Source organism: Pseudopodoces humilis, chromosome 5, assembly GCF_049639895.1.
Source record: "Pseudopodoces humilis isolate 2021_Gansu_Grassland_sample_001 chromosome 5, ASM4963989v1, whole genome shotgun sequence".
Lineage (NCBI taxonomy): Eukaryota > Metazoa > Chordata > Aves > Passeriformes > Paridae > Pseudopodoces > Pseudopodoces humilis.
The window spans coordinates 46,291,708-46,312,040 of NC_142204.1; the positions used below are offsets into that span (position 1 = coordinate 46,291,708).

The 20,333-nt window shown below is 38.1% G+C and overlaps 1 long non-coding RNA gene across 4 annotated transcripts; it reads left to right on the top strand.

Annotated features, from left to right (window-relative positions):
- The first annotated feature begins 2,267 nt into the window (after positions 1-2,267).
- LOC148184342 (uncharacterized) lies at positions 2,268-6,759 on the top strand. 4 transcript variants are annotated; one of them, XR_015772570.1, is made up of 6 exons: positions 2,295-2,374; positions 3,131-3,223; positions 4,812-4,861; positions 4,987-5,053; positions 5,160-5,418; positions 6,671-6,759. It is a non-coding gene; the product is annotated as an uncharacterized LOC148184342 (long non-coding RNA). The 4 variants fall into 4 exon arrangements; XR_015772569.1 differs by lacking the exon at positions 6,671-6,759 and having other exon boundaries at positions 5,160-6,263; XR_015772571.1 differs by lacking the exons at positions 4,812-4,861; positions 6,671-6,759 and having other exon boundaries at positions 2,268-2,374; positions 3,032-3,223; positions 4,927-5,053; positions 5,160-6,263.
- Positions 6,760-20,333: the final 13,574 nt, after the last annotated feature.

The window sequence follows — 20,333 nt, forward strand, 5'->3', positions numbered from 1 at the left end:
TTTATGGTAGAAAAAGTATTTTGAAAGTGACTGGTACAAAGTAAAAGAAAAATATAACTCATTTAAAACATTCATGGAGATTGACATGTAGCAAGTGTAATACTATATTTGAGGGGAAAGTTTCTCCCTCACATAATTAACTGTTGACAAGCAGTAACATTTATTGAGCAATCTGAGAGAGCATTCTCCTTACTGAAATAGGGCTTTTCACAGATAACTTCAGTGATCTAAAAAGGTAGTTAGTGTGTTCCTTGAGTGGCTGCAAAAGTGAGGCAAGGGAGAATTAGACTGCATTTTTGTGTTTCTTTTAAACACCTCCCTTAGAATAAGCTTACATGGAAAGTCTCACTCTTTATAAAAGAAATTCATGCTCCATCCATGGAAACTTTCAAGGCTGGACAGAACTTCCAGACACCTGATCCAGCTGAAGATGCTCCTGCATATTGCAGGGAGAGTTTGACAAGATGACTTTTAAGGTCTGTTCCAATACAAATTGTTTTTTGGTTCTATGATCAGTCCTCAGAAAAGGAGAGTCTAGTGGACTAACCAAAACTAGAAAGCTATTTTCAAGCAGTTGTATATAGACTGATTGAATCCCACCATCATATACATGGCGGCATGCAGTGTGTGCCACAACTGGTATGTTCTGTTACATAGGAAAATACAGAAAGCAGAAATTTGTTCTTAAACTCTGGAGGTGAATTAATTACTTTGTGAGACCTATTTCCAATTTAGTTCAATTTCTCCTTAGATGTCAAAACCACTGAAAGTTTGTCTGTAAACGTGTACAGACACTTGAGTCTTGCTCCAGTATACCAGAGGTGAAAGTCTCCTCTTTAGATTTATATATGTGAGAGAAATTCTCAATATATATTAAGGTATGAGATGTCAGGGCCCTGAGAACAACAAGAGGCCTCAGTGATCCTGATCAACCTCCTCTGGAGACCCACACCCACATCCTTCCAAGCTTCCAGTTGACCTGCCTGGAAGGGGCACTCTTGCCCTAACTCTGGGATCCAAAATATTAATTCCTGTTGCTTATTTCTCTGAAATACTTGAGTAAAACACCTTAAAATGATAAGATTTGTGGCAAGACCATTTTTATTATATGATGCTTATATCCTTAGTCCACAGTAAGATGCAGCATCCCATAGTCTCAAAAAACCTCACATTTAAAATCCACATGAGAGTTACTGTATTGTGAAATCTGTTCTGAACCAAATCCCTTGGAGAGCAGTGTAACATTTCACAGAAAATTTTTATTTGCTTCTCAGTATAGAATTACTCAAGGTATACAAGTTATATATAAACAAACATGTTATATATAAACACCTTTGTGATGAAAAGGCACTAAAATGTCCCCAGCTAGTTAATTATTTCAGCTGAAAAGAGAGGCTAAATTTGGGATAGGTGTCAGGTGGCAAGGGCCCCAGGAGCTTCCCCTTTCATCTGGCTACCATTTTCATTCTGCAAGAGCATATGAGTGAGAGTGTGTGCTCCAGGGAATCATGTGGAATGAAATAATCCCCAACAGAAATGGAGTGTAATGAGGCTAGCCACTGGGCAGTAAAATATCGGTGTCTGGGAGTTCACCAGTTTTGTGCCTCCATGGAATTCTTCCATAACCTCCAATAAATGGGGTTATGGAAGAATTCCCTTTTCTTTTTCATTTTTTTTTTTTTGCCTAAAGACATTCCTCTCTCAGGTTAGACAGATCTCTGCTTGCTTGTCAGTCCCTAATGACTTCACTTGAAGCCACATAGAACAGTACACAGGAAAGCAGCTTTAGACTCAAATAGAAATGACTAAATTCTTGACTTGGTATCAGGCCATATGCACTTTGGTTTGAGATACATTCATGATCCCAAACAGCCTCGAAGCCTTTGACAATGTTAGACACTGGAACAAGTAGCAGCACAAGGCCTGTGTTTTTATCATCAACATTTCACGAGCTACAGCAGAGAGCAGTCATGTGCAAAATAGCCTGATCAGTGGCAATTCCTGATTGGTGCTGAGGAACTGCTCAGAAACATGTGATTTGGCCTTAATCAAAGCAATGCTAGGCATCATCCTAAGAATTTCGAAGTAGCCAATAAGCTGAAAGATGTGCTCCTTGTCAGAAACAAGATTCCAAAGTGGCTTTGTCAGCTGTGTCCATCATTTGCTGTAGGTAGTGAGTGAGCTAACAGGTGGGTATGGATTAACACGAAGGGTAAGCAACCCTTGAAATGTCACATGTCAACACACCCTATTTCATGGCCATGGCCCAGAAAGGCAGTTCTGCAGTCATTCTTCAATAACCCATAAGTATATGCTCACTGCTCAACATAGATCACTGTATCAGTACATATGTGAAGTCTGTTTGCCGGCACAGGTATTTGGTAATCCAGAGGAGTAAATTCTATACACTTTATTGCTCTGTTAATGAGAAGCCCACAAATAGCTTCACTATTACAGTCACAACTGTAAAAGGAATCATTGCCTTTTCTTCTGAAAAATAATACAACAGCTTAAGAACTTAATATTGCATTGTGGTTTTTGTTGTTGTACTTGGAATTTTACAGAAAATATTAAAGCTTAATTTAATATAGATTTAAATATTATTGACAAGAATTATTTCCAGGTGCCCCTTTCTCACAGAAAATAACTCTTTAATTACTTGGGGTTTATTGTGTTGGATTTTGCTTTCTCCTGAAGTCAGTCTATCCTTCCTAATTATGAACATACTTTCAAAATCAGTTTGTTCACATTTTATGCTCCTCTGCCATTGTTAAATTTCCACTCTAATATATAAGTTTATATGTTGTAGGATGTATATGCCTTACTTAAAAAAAAAATATACTGGAAAGACATTAGAGATATAGAATTGACAATACTTCACATCCATCATCTCTTTTGATGCATTGATTAAGGTGCAGAGATACTCCTCTTATTGCAGTCTATACTGTGTTCTCCTGCATTGGTGCATAGTGGACCATTTTGTGTAATATTCTCTCTGTTGTTATAGAAAAATGGTCTGTTTCATTTGCAGGAGAAAATATCTCTAAACTACAGCTCATCATGATGTAAGAAGGAGCTCTTTTAATGAATATCACTACGTTCAAAAGGAATCCAATTTCTATCTTTGTAGAGAGAACATGAATATACATATGGTGTTTGGCAAATCCAGGAGCCAGACATCTTAACCAGGACAACACAGTGCAGAAGTTTCAGCACAGATCATGTAAGTTCATAATTCTTCATTGGCAGTTATGTAGCTCAGCTCTGGAATACACTTGAAGATATCGAACTTTACTATTTTGCAACCAACCTAATCCTTAATGTCCATGAGTCAAAATGTATAAAAGATGTGTTTATTAACATATTTATTTCTGTATGTCTACTTTGTGAGATCATGTGTGGTTTCTGACATACTCTGTGGAGTGGAAAGGGAAATTATTAGTGAAATGCTGTCCCTCTTTGGCCTATCACAAAAATTTTTATTTTTGTATCCGTTACTTCATGTTAGGAACTATATCACTGCTTCTGTCTTTGACTTAAAAGCACTTTCCTACATGGAAAGTACTAAATGAACCCTTAAAAGTCCTGAACATTTGCAGTTAAATAAAACCACACCTCTTCAACATCAGCCTTTTTTTTCTGTGGTAACAGATGTTACACATTTCTGTTTGGATCAGAAAAAATGTCATATTAAGAAATATTTCCATGTAACTTTCATTTATGTTATTTGAAAACAAGCTTGAGTTAACCTGATCAGAAGATTTATACCAAAAGAACATTACTCCCAACTCACTACCCCAAGCCTTGCTAATTCAAAACACTAAATTTCTTTTTGCTAAACAGCAGTCAATGAAGAGACTAATAAGAGAAAAATTCCATCCTTTTAATGAACACATTTAAGACAAATCAGTCATTATCAGATATTGCATGCTGTGGGTCAGCTGTGAGGATGCTGAACTGCAGTCCAAAAACACTCACAGCACACTGGTGGTTTTTGTTGTATACTAGACTGCAAACATCTGACAGGATGGCAAACTAAGTATGTTCAAATAAACCAGAAGGAATATCCCCAAAAACTGGCATGCACATTAACCCAAAACAGCTGGCTGTCCAAATGATCACTAATTCAGTTTTCATTACCATTCTCTTATTTTGTTTACTGAAACACTCTTTAGGAATGTTTTTATAGAACCACAGGGGACATGCAGGAGTTATATATTGGAGAAAATTCTATTACCATACCAAGTCCACTCTATTATACTCTTCCCTCCAGGAAAACAAAGCATTTTGCTGGTTTATAATTTTCTTCTCTTTTGCAGTAGGAATTAGATGCTCACTGAAGAAAGATGATTAAATTTTAAGTTTCGTATTTTTTATAAAAACCTGTCTAAATCCTGCTGGTGACAAATGTTCTGTTATCCTGGAGGAAGGAAATCAGCCTGGTGAAAGCATTATAATGCAGTTTTTTGATTACCTAAATAACAAAGATGTTCTCCTTGTCATCTATACACTTTACTTTGTAAACACCAGTAAGTGACATAGTTGAATATACACAGAGAGAATGGCACCTGCCTGTCAGATATAAACATAGCACCATGGGAGATGAGGGAGGCTTTGTTGCACCCACTTTAATGTTTTTTGTGCAAATGCAAAGATCAGTGACAAACTTAGCTTGAGGCTAAATAGCCTTTCCATAAAGCCATCCATAGGACTGTGTTTGGACAAGGTATCACCTCTAGCATGACTGGAGATTGTTCTTCCTGCAAGTACTTTGTTCATACCTCCCATATTTTGTTCATATGTCTGTCTAGGACGAAGGACCTTGGAGACCTTTATTCTTCAGGACATCACTCTCAGAAGAGTGAGTAATACACAGCAAAGAAACTTATGCTGAATCAATTCAGATTTCTTTCTTCTTCTTTCCAGAAGGACAACTAGATAGGTCTATGGAGTATATAATTTTTTTAAAAAGCAATTTTTTCTCAGAAAAAAGAAGAATGAAAGAAAAATAAATTACATAACTGATGATGCTACTTCCAAATCAGTAAAATATGTAAGTATATGCCTGATATCATACCTGTTCAGAAATTTGTACTCACCTACATGTTTCCCCTGAAAAAAGTGTGGCTCTTTCTAACCATTCATCTGTTTATTCTTAGTTAAGGATCAATCACTGAACTGGCACTTCAGGACAGACAGAATAAAGGAAGATAATTATCTGGAGAAAAGAAGAGGACTCCAAAGAAAGAAACTATTCAAACATCTCTGCATAGTATCATAATATCAGTGCAGAACATTACTGAGAAAATTCCTTGCGCTGGCCAAGACTCATTTCAGCATGACAAGCAATAAACTGTATAATATTTGAGTTCTAACCTTCTGTAAAAGGCCCCCTCTAATTACCTAGATATGTCAGTGGTAAGTCTTGCTACTCAGAATAAATCTGACATCAACAGATTTCTCCTCCTAATTTTTATTTTAATAAGTAAGCCATACAGCAGCTGTGAAGTTACTGATAATGAATGTTAGGAAATAGGATTACTCAAGTGAGTTAAATCCTTCTGCCTTTTCATTATCTGCTATATAATACTCAAAACTCATGTCCTGAATAGACACAGAAAAAGTAACTGGAACCTACAAATTTGATCCCTATGTCTCTAGCTCAGTCACTAAACAAGGCTCAGTCCATGAGAAAACCTGGGATGACCACAGTATCTGTATGTGCTTATGTGCATTGTTTTGTTCAGAAACTCTCCAGCAGGTTGTGGGTGTTTGGATATATGCATGTTTGTGTATGTAACATTACTTTATGAAGAGTAGGCTTATCTTGTTTTGACATGATGTGGGCTATTTTTTAACACCCAGTAACAAACAGCTTGGCACCTAAAACTGCAGGAGGCATTTATGTTTACAGCCCTGCAGAGCTCTTGAGTTACCATGAGGCTAATTTATACACTTCTTGAACTGCTAAGCTGCCTTGCCTGTTCCTCTAGTATGCTTTCCCCTGTAAGAGATATGCTGCTATTGGCCTTTTCTTACCAAGCCTGTGTGATAATGGCACTGGACTAGATCCACTATAACTTAAAGTTTGACTCTTTGGACAAATAAATTTACAAGGCATAAGGGAAATTCTTTCCAGTAAAACCAGTAACCTTTTTTTCTTGTTAAATTCAGCTGCATTAAGTTAACTTTTTATCAACAAAGAGATCAGAGAACTACAATGCAAAGTATGCATTCATATTGGTAACTAAAAGTAGGTCAGACATGCAACAAATTACATCAGATTCAGTTTCACAGAAATGCCTCTGTTAGTTACGTATTTATTATAAGGAATACAGCTCAGTGTGAGAAATTTCTGCGTTAATAAAGTGGTTTTTGTCATCGAATCATACCATGTCTTGATTAAAAACTTGTAGAAAATAATAAAAAGCTTAAAACCACATTAAAGGCTGATTAAACCTAGTATTTCTAAGTGTAAAGGGATCAGTAATTGGAGCTGTTTTGACTGGGATTCCACACAGAAATTTTTATTAAATGTATGAATTAGACTGTGTTATGAACTGTATGCTAGACGTACTTAGGTGTGGAATTGGAACTAATGAGGACAAGTGATCAGTTACCCCAGTCATAAAAAGAAATGGTCACAACCTACCAACATGTATTTTTACAGACTTCATTATGGATAGTAGTGAAGGAGACAACTAGATCTATGCCTACAGAAGAGGACATTACCTCAGAAAGTAATTATTCAGAAAGCTACCTGAAATCATCAGTGAATCTCCTTATTGCAACATTTTAGTCTCCTACTGAAGCAGAAGGCATTGTCCATGTGAGAGAAGACTGTCAAAGTAAGGAAATAATTTTGACTTAGTAGACAATCTGCCAGGATTGTCTACTGCCAGTGTCTACATCCAGACAAATATGAAAATACTGAAGATAGCTCAAAGAATGGACATAAAAGGGTTCTGGGAATCAGAAAAAGTCTTATTATCTGAGGCTTAAAGAATTCAATCAATTTAGCACATCTGCAGAGGTCAAAGGTGATTTAATCAAAGCACAGATCCTCATTCAAGTAAAAGAGATCTGATAGTGCGAGTGCTCAGAATTGCAGACAAAGACATGAGAATCTCCAACACTTGAAAGATGAACCTGGAAATTCAAGCTTGGGAAATTAAAGCACTAAGAGTAATTTATGTAAGAATAGATGTCATAAACACACCAGCATTTGGATTTTTTGAAGGGCAGCCTAAATGTTGCACTTAAATCCATGCAGCTTCTAGAAAAACTGAAAAAGGGAACAGACTCATGACTGTTTTTCCCTTTCTGGGTTTCAAATTTCAGACACTTAATTACTAATTCAGGAAAGGGAAGAGAGTTTGTTTTGTAAGAGGTATAAACCAGAAAATGCAGCACTTTGGAAACTATCTTGATTCGGCTTGTGATTGACTGGCTCAGGCTTGAATTTAAGAAGGTAAGTTTATCTGTTCCTAAAAAATTTACCCTCTGTATGGATTGTTATGCGGAACAGGGTATGAAATTTTCTTGTGACTGTTCTATCAGTCAGCCCTGCAGTTTTCTCTTCCTACATTCAGTTTTGTTGAAATTTGCAAAAGTTTTAATTTTTACTTTTGAAGTTTAGGACATAGTGAAAGGCATGGTAGGAAAAAGAATTGGAACAAAATATTTTCATTTTTTTAGAGATGAGGTGACAGTAATCTAGGAAAAGGTTTTGGCTTTTCTGCTCCTTTCTCAAACCAAGAGTATTAGAAACTCTCTGAAGTATTTTAGTGACTTTGCTGCTGATTTAATTTCTGAAATGTGAGAGTAATGCAAGACTTTATAAAAGGCTAAGATAGATAACTGCCATCTTTCTCTTTGCTCAAAATAGTTGGCATATTCACTGAGCAAACAAACTCCCCTTAAAGGGAATAATTTTCCCTTTTCCCCAAACCACATTTATCAAAGTCTTTATTATTATTATGTCTTCAATTTATGGGTCCTTTAGTCACATAGCAAAATGACAGATACGGAGCTTACAATAAATTTGTCCCCGGTTTTAATGCTGTGCTGACTGAATATTTCAGCAGCATCATCTCCAGTCGGTTGAATAATTATTTAAGAGCTACTTATCCTATTTCGTTATGTGAAACCCAAATAACTGGTGAATGTCTGCAATGGCTACTAGTGAGAAAAATAAATTTGCAGATACATTGCTAGTAAAACTACATATTGCCAGTGAAAATAAGTCATCTTTTCCAGGAACTGAGAATTATCTAAATAATCTTGCCATTAATTTTTTTTGAGTCAAATTTTACCCAACACCAACAGTTAGCTAGAAATTAAAGGTGAATTTTAATTTAGAAATTAAAGGCAAGTCTGCTAGAGCAGACACCTCTGAATGCTGAAAGTATGACTATTTTGGTTTTGAAATTCTTCCAAAAGATAGTTAATTAACATTTCATTCATTGGCATAATGTTGCTTTCTGTCATATTCCTTGCTTGCTGTACTTTAACTGCAAAAGTCTACCCCAACTGAACGTATTCAACTTCTGCCTTTTAGCATCTGAGTGCCTGCCAACTGTTTGCTTCAACCATTTACCATTTACTGCTAATGTTTTACATTAGTCACGTGAGTCATATGGCATTGTCCCTGCTTGGTAACTCAATGAATTACTCAGAAAAAGGTTGTATTATGTAAAGCTAAGATGTTTAAGTCTGTATTAATGTGTTCTCCTGCTGCTCTCAAATATTCAACAGGTTGATGCAAACTATTGTTGAAAGACAGATACTTGCATGTTGCAAGACATGTGGATACATTTTTCCACACAGATGAGTCGAGAAAAAAGTACATCTGAGTAAAAATAAGAGCAAATTTAGTCTCCAGTACTAAGATTCTGATTTCTAGTATTTCACATCAGTGTTATATATGTCAAAAAAACTGAGTCATAGTAAAAGAATTTTGGACTCGATGCATATTTGGTTAGGATGCTTACATATTTTTATGTAATCTGAAAGAGATAGGTATAACTAAAACTGAATGCTGAGCAGCTAAATGGAACCTCTAGAAAAGTGAAAAGGAAAATAGATTTCCTCAAAGGTAGAGCTGATCCAATATAGAACACGATTTTAAACATTTTACTACACTTTTTTGGTTTTTTTGAAATTTGACTTTGTAAGATTACGTCTTCGATTCAAAGAAAATAAAACTTATGCACCCATAATTATTATGTATCAGAATATAAGGATTCATTCTTGTCCATTTGTTCCATTCCTTTTCTCCCACTCAAAATTTGGAGAGCTACTGAACATTTACAAGATCAGTCAGAAAAGCAAGACTGTAAAATACTGAATTTCCACAGAGCCTGTACAAGGTCACAGTCATTGGTTTAACTTATCAGCTGCTGTGAGGTGAAGTGTTTTTTGGAGTTTACACAGAGGCCAAGAGCAGAGGACAGACAGGCAATCAGCACTTCTTATTAACTGGCCAAATTACTGCATACAAAACTGGCAGAATCCCAGAAAGGAACACAGAAGATAGCTTAAAATGCTGTAATAGAAGAATGTAAGAAACTTGACACGGGAAAATGTAACATCACAATTCAGATATTAAATGGACAGTCAAAGAACGACATGCTTCATTACTGCCTCTATTGAAAAACTTCTTAGTCAGTTTTCAAAGCCTATTTTCCCCTGTAATACAAGGAGGTTACATATGAGAAGCTTTATGTCAACTTTCAAAAGAGGCATCTTTCTGGATATGTGAAACATGATTTAATCCTGTAACTGCAATAACTTGTTAAATAGCTGGTTGCGACCTAACATCAGTAAAGAAATATTTGTACGAGACTTGTTTGAAGTGGATTTCTAGTCAGAAGAAGGAAAATATGAGGCAGATAATACAGAAGAATGTCAATGCAATTTGCAGAGATTCTGTCCAATGCTGAAACACTTTTCAACATTAGTCAAAGAACCCGTCTTCACAGAAGGACTAGTCTAGAAGAGACCTTTAAGATCATCGAGTCCAACCCATGCCCTAACACCTCAACTAGACCATGGCACTGAGTGCCATATCCAGTCTTTTTTTAAACACATCCAGGGATGGTGACTCCACCACCTCCCCGGACAGACCATTCCAGTACTTTATCACTCTTTCTGTGAAAAACTTTTTCCTAATATCCAACCTAAATTTCCCTTTATGCAGCATGAGACTGTGTCCTCTCATTCTGTTAGATGCTGCCTGGAGAAAGAGATCAACCCCCAGCTGACCACAACCACCCTTCAAGAAGTTGTAGAGAGTGATAAGGTCACCCCTGAGTCTCCTTTTCTCCAGGTGTAACATCCCCAGCTTCCTTGTCTTGGAACTACCCAGGAGCATGGTGTGTTAATAATAAGGAATGAAGTTTGGAAAGTTAATGCTTTGATAAGAAAGTTCAGTGAGAATATCTCTGCCTTTAAGATTTCGTGGACATTGATCATGATAAATTTTACTTTCTCACTTGATGTCCTATCATTAGAACACTCTGTAGAGGTGGTAGTGCAGGTACCTGTTTGATGTGTTGTTCGTAAGGTCATTTTTCTAATCAAGAAATTACTTGCTCTCTCCTACCCTACTTTCCCATACTCAAAAAAGCAGAAGAGAAACAGGATCAATTAGGATTTAAATGATGTCTGAAAAAAATGCAGATTCTTTTGTCCAGTATTCAAAATATGAAAAAACCTACAAATCTTGAAAAGGAATTGACTTTTGGGCAAGATGATCTTCACCTGCCACTATTTCTTTGAACAGAATTTTGGCACAAAAATATTTTTATAAGTTGTTCTCAGCTGACAGACCTCATGATAAAACACATCTTGGAGTTTAAGAACTGAAATCCAAGGCAAAACAGCTTTGACGTCAAGAAGAGAGAATCAGTTCATATAAATGACATAAAATTGAGGTGTTTATGTGAGGAGCACATTCACCTAATGCTCAAGCTCTCCTTACATTAGGTTGAGATCTTTGTCCGAATGCTATCATCTAAAGGTTTGTGAAATGCCCTCATGATATCTGAGACATTTGCACAGAATTGGAGAAAAAAAGACAGGAGGAGCAAAAGACTTGCATCTTTATGGAAAGATTGGGGCTGGACCTGTGTGACTGAGTTGTGTCTATATTTCCATTTAGTGAAATGGGAACTTGGGCATTGTACCCTTCGGGTGTGCCAACTTTAGGTAATTAAAACTGGGGCTAAATCCCCTTCTGCCTGTTTGCAGCAGCAGAAGTTGCTGTGTCTCCAAAGACACATGTAAGTTTTGAAGTTTGGCTTCACTTGAGTTAAGAAAAAAAGAAGCACATACAAACCAGGTAAACACCAGCAAAAAAGGCAAACTGACTGCAGTTTGATTGTTTTGATTTTAATGTGACATAGCCAGTGCTACATTTTTATTAAAATTTACACAAGAATGGCAAAGGTTACAAGCAGGTCAGAGCAACAATACAACCTCATTAACAAATCCCTTTTATATGTTTAACCATATTCATTTAGCATTCAGCTAATAACAACTGCAGGTTTCTCTTCAACCTGTCACTAGTGATTTATTAAGTCCATTTTATATTCATCTGTTTACAGATCAAACATGCAGAAGATGGGTTCAACGGTATTGAGCACATTTAACAAAAAAAGAAAAGAGGAAGATAGGGTATTTAACTTTTAGGTTATACGTTTTCAGCAGGAAGAGAGTAATTAAATTTAAGCTACTGGTTTGATCAAGGATAAATGTTCTATGCCTCTTAAATACCGCTGAAATCAATACGCCTATTTAGAGCAACAATTCCTGAAAAAACCTGGCATTGTCTTGGCAGTGAACCAAGGTTTCACTATGTATGTGGTCTGCAAAAGTGAAATCAACTCTGTTGAAAACTGATTTCTGACGTGCAGGTAAGAAACACCAGTGAATCCAACACCATGCATGCTGTAATCATCCTATGAATAAAGAAACACAAATCAGTTCAAAAATGTTGTGTCTCCCAGTTACCACCAAAGCACTTCTGTCTCTTACAAAATTTATTATGCACTTCAGAGCAGCAGTTGCAAAAACTGCTAAACTACCATTTAAATATCAACAGCAAAATTTATGAAAATTCATGATAAGATGCCTTATTTTTACAATTATTTTCATGGTAATGAAAAATGCAGTTCTTGAACGATTTAAAATTGTTATTACATGGGACATATTTTCCACTGCAAAAATATTTTCAACTTTAAAAAGAAATATAAACTTTTATTTGAAATGTCATAAAATCTGAATGTTGTATGAGACTTTTGCAAGAAAAAAATTCTATTTTTTTTGAATTTCCTTATATGTTCAGTTTCTCGGTGCTGGATCTGATAGTGACTCCTGGAGGAAAAATTAACTTGCAGCTAAAAAGAACCCAGCTCTCCATAGTTGACAAGTAAGGTAGAATAAATGCTTTGGTCCTCCACTACTGAGGTGGCAGTAAAGGCGGTTAGGCCTTCATCAGAGGGTCTCTGAGTTCATTCTTATCTCCTTAATGAAGCAGATTCATAACTAGGCTTGTTTTTCTCAGTGAAGAGTATGTGGCTATTAGCTGGTACAGAGGCCAGGTTGTTATGAATGCACTCAAGAGAGTGATATGATTCAATTAAAGAAAATTTTATTAATTATAGCAAGCAAGCAATAAGCAAAAATCAGCGCTGGGTGACAGGAGTCTCCGCTCCGCCAACTGCCGCGCTGCCAATTTCCGTGTTCCCCCTTTTAAGTGGTATGGCTTCCGGGTTACGTGTCCTTTCTCGGGTGTCTCTGCGCATGTGTCTTCAGTTGCTAGGGGGTCTTTTTCTGCCTTCTGGTGGTCGCGGGATGAAGATCAAGAGTCTTCCTCAGTTCTATCCTTTTGACCTTCCTTCGCTGTTTCCTTTTAAGGTTTATCTTGGTAACTTTCTGGAATTCAAGAAAGCTCGCAAGGCTGTAAATGATTATACAAGCGTCAGCAGCCTTCAACCTTATCCTGATTTCGCAGGGCTCAGTTTTGCAAACAAAGCATCGTATCTATATGTTTAGGCGAACAAAAGGTGTCTATTTATCACAAGGTGCTACTCTGTGTCTCACTGAAACAGCACCAGGCTTGAGACCTCCACCTCACTCCAGACAACAATCAGTTGTTAGGCCCTAATCCAGCCAGATGTAGGATAAGAGTAACAGCTCATGTTTTTTTCAACCAGTCTCATCAATTTTTCACCATCTTCAAGCAACACTATACAATTCTGATAATTTACCACACAGGATGACAGCATTTGTATTTGCTGATCTTGCATCAGTGTTGGAATTCACCTTAGTATTCAAGTTTGTTTAGCCTATCATGCTACTTAAGTTCCTTACATTTGAGGACTTAATCGTTTTGGTTAATAAGTCAGCAGCATCTGACCACACAGTCAAAAATAACTTTGAAACATGACAAATATTTCCCATAACTCATTGTCCCTTTAGTATTTTCTAAACTGGGTAGTTTTGGTCTTGCATTAGCTGGTCTTCTTTATTTCAACAACTGAGCACTAATGATGGGAAATTGCTGAGAAATATTTGTGCTAAAAACTTAAAGATTAATTTTTAAGAATTTGCTTCACTGAACACATTTTCTGTTTCTTTGACTGTGAGGTGTGTTTTTATATTTTGGGAAGGTGTGTCCAAGCAATTTAAATTTTTATCACAGAAATAGCTAGAAAAGATAAGAACAGAAAGACAGAACTCTTTTCTGTTTAAAGCTGGCATTCATTCACAAAGGTTCAGCCTGAACAATTTAGCATCTGTTAATGACTTTTTGTTAAAGACTTTAGTTATCTACACTCAACTTCACTGCCATTAACACGTGACACTGAAATGCAAAATAGCATAGTTCCTGATCAAGCTTTCCAGTGACAAACCCAGCCATGAAGTTGTTACTAATTACAAACTCTTAAAGTCCATTTTCACTTATGCACTTCTCTACCACTGTTGTATGAACAAGTTTGAAATGTGTCAGTTCTTGGGTGAAATTACTTTCATCTTTACATTCAAAAAATTAAATTCTAACCCAAATTAAAAAGTTTTTGGATGCAAAAACCCAGCATGTTAATTTTGTATGAACTTGAAATTAAATCAAAAATAGAGCCAGGAGATTTAAATAAGCAAGCAACCAACAAATGAACAGAACTAAGCTGAAAAAAACAAAACAACAAACCCAACAAAAACACCCCACAAGAAACAAACAAATTAATAAAAACTCCAATTTATGCTCTACTGTAGCTGAAAGTTTGTTTTAATTATACACTGAAACATTATCTCTGTTCAAAATATTGGCTAATTCCCACTCTTCTCAAAATCACTGCCCCAGTTAAGATCTCAATTCTCTCTCCACCCTCACATCTCTGCACAAATAAAGGAATGAGATCCTCTGTGTAGGGGCAGAAGAAAAATAAGTAGCTCTTTTTATGCCCTGATTTTTTCTTTTCTTTTTTCCTCAAAAAAGAAAATTTCAGAAACCAAGCAAAGACAAACTCAACTCTTCTGCCTTCTTAATTTGGGATAACTAAGGTACATATGAACATATGAACAGCATATGAACCATAGTATATAAAAAATTATAAAAGTATATAAAGTATATAAAGTATATAAAAAACAGTATTAAAATGATGTTGCCTACTCCTAACCTGATGCTGTAAGTGGCCAAGCACTCTCAGTTTAATGAACACATCTATTTGGAATGCATGCCTGTTAGCATTAGGAGATCTTAACTCCTTTTTCCAAAGCATGAACCAAGATAATGCAGACAAAAGCAGTGCAGAATGTCATTAGCAGAAGTCTGGACATGGATTAATAGGTGATGACTTACAGGGAACTTAATCTCCGGATTTTCTAAATGACATTTGAAATCTGTCACCCATTTCTTGGGTTACTTTTAGGTTACGTGTAAATAGATTTTCAATTACAAAATCACAGTCATTATTTTTGGAAGGCAACATGGGAGTACTCCAGTACATCTGTCTGATCAAAACAGAATCAATCTTGAATTTAGACTGGACTAATCAGTTTTTGTAAACTCCAAGAACAATCTCCCAGGACACTGTCACAACGCTTAATTATCATCATAGTGATTTCTTTTTGTTCTAATACACATTTGTACTTTTGTTGCTGTAATTTATGACCAATGTCTTGTTTTCCTGCTTCAGTAGGCTTATGGTTTCTGGTCCGCTCTTCTTAATAACATCCACCTACATACTAGCAGACTGCTGTTATGTATCCCTGAAGATGCCTCTTTTCATGCTGAACAAGACTAGAATCTCAGTCTCTCTGGGTGAGTGCTCCAGCTTCCAAGAGGTTGGAGCCTCCACTGAAATTGCACTAGTTTGTAGTTGTCCTTCACTTGTGGGGCTCAAAACTGGACACAATATTCCAGATGTAATGTCAAGTATTAGTGTCTATCTTGCTTCCAGCTCCTCGATACTGCCTCTTTGCATCAAACCTTGGTCACCTGTTTTCCTGAGCATTAAGATGCAAGTACTGGAGGAGGCTGCTCTTTAACACATTGTGTTGGGCCCCTGAATCCCTCAGAACTGCTGTCACATAACCACACCTGAAAGTTCCTTTAGAAAACTGAGTTTTGTTACCATCCTGGCAAATACAAACTGCTTTCCCATTTACCAGTCCACCTGCTGTTTGGGAGATCTGTTAAAAAAATAATGTGGGATATGGCATTATAATTGTTAAAGTTGTTACGGCTTATGTTCACCAGCAGGCCCTGTGGGAAGGCACAGCTGCAGGCTGGACAGTTGGAAGTTGGTTGGGGGGTGAGAGATACGACTCATGGACAGCAGACTGCAGCTGAGCCAGCCAAAGGGTGCCCTTCTTCTCTTAAGTTTTGGTTTTGCCTGGTTGAGATTAAAGGTATAAAAAGGGGGTGATTTCTACACCAAAGCAATCTCCTTTGGATGCATAAGGGGGTCCGTGTCTCTTTGTTCCCCATTGCAACAGAATAATGCCTAAAGAATGAGACAGCCACTTTGTGAAAGTACTTTAAACACTTACTGGCTTTAAAAAAGTCTTGAGCCATTAGACATTTAAATGTTGAGGTTAATAATTTTGATCATTTAAGTGATTCATAGCTGGATGTTCAAGAGTATGTATGCAACTGACACCTACCTCCTCGGGCAATACAAGATAGTGTGGAGTGCATGACTAGCACAGCAAGATCCTCCTCCACCTTCAGTATGAAAATCAAACTTCATTCATGGGTCATTTAATGTCTGTGTGCAGAGATAAATACATTTTAAACACCACCGAGCCAAAGTCTTAAGTAAAAAAATTTCCTTTCCATTTCAGACAGGCTCAATCCCTTGAAACTTGCTTTATGCACACTTTATTCTGCTTAATAATTGCAGTCGCAGGTCACAAATTATTTAAATAAACCTCAGTAACTTCCAGTTCATTAGGGTAACCAAAGTACCAGAAAAATATTTGGCTTTTTCACAAGGCTTAGACATTCCTAAAATATTTTCTGGTTTTGAACTTCAGTTAGTATAACAAAACTGTAAAACAGCCTTATTAATTGTTAATTACTGGTTTACAAATACTAAAATATATGTATAAAATATATGCACTGATACATATACACACAGATACACAAGCACACACATTCATCTTGGTAACCCTCTTTTTAATTGAACACCTGGTTGACTGGAAGACAGGTTTCCTTGTAATTTCTCATTTGCGTTTGGCTCAAAACTTGAAGTAGGTTTGAAGTAGGTTTTAAATTCTCTGAAATTATACTTTCTATCCTCAGGCATCTTACTTCACAGAAAGTATTCTGCAAAGTATTCTCTTGCAAAGGAGAGGAAGAGGAAATTAGAAGTATAAAACCACAATGCAAAGAAGTGTTATTACATAAGAAATTATAGTATTTAAACCATATGGATATTAGAATGTTAGTCAAAAATTATCTCCTCTCCTCACTCTTGCCTCAGCGTCCCACGGCTCCTGGCAATGGACGATGACACAATCAGGCCTGAAAAGCTCCAGTTCCTGCGCCTGAAGGGAATCACACGACCCAACAGCCCCACAGGTAGATCCTCAAGCACCACCTAGAGACCCCCCAGCTCCACAAAACCCTCCAACTTCAGCTTGACTCACCACAGCGACGTCCGGGGCAGAACCTGTCCCCATGCAGTGCCAGGAACCAGGTCCCCAGGGAGGATGAAACTGGGCGTGGATAGCAGCGGCCAAAGAGGCTGTCCCCTGCTTACAGGAGCTCAGGCTGCTGCCTGGATTGCAACGTATCCTGAGCACTGGCCTTGACTTACAGGGAAGCCAGGGTCCCTAAAGCCTTCGGAGGCTCCTTCTCTCCAGTTCTGGGGCACTCCCCACTAACGGGGCGGTCACCCCACGCAGGCTGCCAGCTGAGAGAGCACAAAGGGACAAAAGCAAGTTCGAATTCCCGGTGGCGTGGCATAGGGGATCGGTGTGGCAGAGGGAATCGGCATGGCAGAGGGGAATGCCATGACGCTGACCCATCCGCCCGGCAGAGATCCGCCCCGTGTCCCTCACGGCGCATCTGCAACTACCCCAGCGTCCCTCACGTCCTTCAGAGACGTGCGGCAAACCAGCTTTCCCCTCAGTGATCCTCATGTCCCCTCCGTGGCACACAGGGCATCTGTCACCCCCTCAGTTACATGCAGGGTACCCGTATGTCTGAGAGGGTGCCTCAGACACCCTCACGGCTCCTCAGCGACACGAGGAGTACCTACCTCCCCCTCAAATGCCCTTCATGTCCCTTCAGCAGCAGGGTATTTGCCCTGTGTGATTGATTTGCCTGTATAAATGTATAAATTTGCCTGTATTAATGCATAAATAGTGTAAATTTTTGATAATTTGAGATCTATGTTTTTCTGAGTTACCACCTAGCTCCCTACTTTACACAAACTACAATAACAAATAGAAATACCTCGCCTGGGTGTGTGACTTGGCACTGCCACCAGGTAATGAGATTGCCTTTGGGACAAGAGTAGGTAATGAGAAAGAAAACCAAAACTTGAAACATCTTTCCCCCACTTCTCCCTTCTCCCCAGGCTCAGCTTCACTCCTGAATTCTCTCCCCACTCCCGTGCAGCAGCCCTTGGTCAGGCAGGAACAGGGGCTGCAGTCTGTCACACGTCTCTGCCTCTCTTCCCTCCTCAGATGAAGGACTCCTCACATTCTTCCCCTCCACCTGGAGTGTCCTTCTTATGGGAGACACTCCAGCACAAACTCCAACCAGGTCCTTCCCTTTGGCTACAGTTTTTCATGATCTGCTCCAGCATGGTTCCCCCACAGGTCCTGCCAGGAGCCTCCAGGCATCCCTTGGAGTCACCACCTTCTTTGGGTATCCACCTGCTCTGTGTGGGCATCTTCCATGGGCTGCACGTGGATCTCTGCTCCACCATGAGCCTCTATGGGTTGCAGGGGAGCAGCCTTACTGTGGTCTTTGCCACAGGCAGGGATATTCTGCTCCCGTGCCTCAAGCACCTCCTCCCTCTCCTCCTTCTCTGACCTGGGAGTGTCTGCAGAGTTGTCTCTCTCACATATTTTCACTCCCCTCTGTGGCTGCAGTTGCTGATATGCACTGGGTATTCCCGCACTTCCTAACTACGTTATCACAGAGATGCTACCAATGCTCGTGGGTTTGTTCTTGGCCAGTTGTGGGTCCATCTTCAAGACAGTTGGCACTGGCCCTCTGAGACACAGGAAGCTTCTGGAAATTTCTCATAGAAGCCAGCCCCATAGCCTCCTCTCTACCAAACCTGATCATACAAATCCAACACACAGTATGTTCATTTCTGGGCTAATAGGTTAAATCCAATTTCCAACTCTACAAACATTTATCACAACAGGCATGTTTATCAAATCTGAATCTCCTAAGTAACTGAAAAGACCTGCTTTCCTTGAAGGGTCTGGATCTGGTGGTTAAGGAAAGGTCTAAAAGGGCTTTGCCCTTCCCCATGCACTTCCACTTGCTTCTTCCCCACTGCAATACTGTGAATTCACATGGTCTCCATATAGTGTGCTTTTGTTAGCCAACACCTTAGCAGTGTCTGACATTTCCAGAGAAAAAGAAAAGATGTGGTACTGTACACACTTCATCGTATTTGTAGCTCTGTCAGACAGTGGAATGGTTCAGCTCTTTCATTCTGCTACATCCAGCCAGCCTTACTACTGAACATCTGGCAACTAGAACACCTAGCTACCTTTTTGTCCTTGATCTCTTTAACTGTATCATTAGAGCACTCCTTTTTAGTAATGACCTTGTGGATTTTTTGAACGGTTCTTTTTTCTTTCAGAATAATTTTCTCTTCTCCAATACCCTCAGATTCCTCTAGATGAGGAATTAATTCTTCCTCTTTTCTGGCCTTAATTCCTCCTTCAGGAAAATTGAGGAATAATGCTAATAATAGAATAAATTACAATGAAGCAATAATACATTATCTTATATAATAATACAACATAGTTCAGTAATTTAAAATGTCCAGTTTATCCAAAGCATATTTTCTTTAGGTTACAGGGTGAGGTTTCTGGCATTGTCTGTCTCCAATCCAGTTTACTGTGATCTAAATGCACTCTTCTATATGTTAATGTTTCCTAAAGGATCATCAGGTTTCTTATTCTGTAACCTGCACTTCTCATGCACATCTCTGTGCTCCATCACCTCTACCCTTACCACCTGTGGCAGTGGTTGTGGGGAAGGCAGTAGCAGCTGACTCACAAACAGGCAGAATCCTACAGTTTGTGACTCTGTTGGGGACCCTCTAATTTGGCGGCAAGTACATCATGATTGGTGGGCTATTTAAACTTGTTTTACTAACTGGATCTGAGAAATCTTAGTCTTTCAATTTTCTTCAAAAGTGTCTGATGCTAAACTATTTTTTTAACTATAAGAGGAAAAATGTGATCTCCTTTCTCTAAAGTTTTATCACACATTTAAATAGACTTCCAAACTCCTCCAATTTGAATTTTCAATCTGCCAAGAAATAGGATACCGAAAATAAACTAAAATAATATTAAATTTTGTGGAATTAATGGGTCATCTGGCTGGAAATTCAAAGCAGTGGTTTATGTTTCCAAGAAAAATCCAAACTGTCATGAAGAAAAAACATCTCTTCTTAAAGCAGAAATTCAATTTTCAGTTATGGATGTCTCATTTTTTCAGCAATTTTAATATAAAGTGAAGTTTTAATATAAAGTGAAGTAAGATAAATAAAGTACCCTTCAAAGTCTTTCAAGCATTTCCTATTCTAAAGTGTAAAAACTTCCTCAGAACTGTCCTTGAACAA